Below are 558 nucleotides of genomic sequence, written 5' to 3'. Positions count from 1 at the left end.
CAAGTCTATCTTGGAAGAAGTGCTACCAGGGTGTTCCTTAGAGATAAGGTTGGTGAAACTTCATCTCACATATTTTAGCAAGTCGTCAGGAGGGCAACAGTCCTTGGAAAAAGACATCATGTTGGGAAAGGTGAAGGGTCAGAAAAAGAGGAAAACTTTCAGCAAGACAATTTAAACAGAGACTGTAAGAGTATATCAGAGGTTGGACCCTGATTAGATCTCCAATTTGGAGACCAAGCAAGACTTCTTAAGGTTAAGCAGAAGGGACCTAGAAAGCTAGAGGAGGTAGACATGTCATTTCTGGAAAGGAACAACAGGCTTCCTGATTTGCCATTCAGGTACTTTGTGGGAAATATGGTTGCTGGGGCAAGAAGGGAGCATAAATATACAGGTCCTTCAGCAAATATTGCCATACTCTGGGTCACTATAGTTACAATGACTTAACATCTACTAAAAAAAAAAAAAGTCCTAATCTACAACATAAACAGTCTTCCCAGTATCCTGGAAAAGCTACAACCAGGAGAAGATAACATAGATGAATGGGATCTTCTAAGACTC

Source organism: Elephantulus edwardii, unplaced genomic scaffold, assembly GCF_000299155.1.
Source record: "Elephantulus edwardii isolate Elephantulus edwardi_28Jun2011 unplaced genomic scaffold, EleEdw1.0 scaffold00241, whole genome shotgun sequence".
NCBI classification, from domain to species: Eukaryota; Metazoa; Chordata; class Mammalia; order Macroscelidea; family Macroscelididae; genus Elephantulus; species Elephantulus edwardii.
This window is presented reverse-complemented; position numbering follows the sequence as displayed.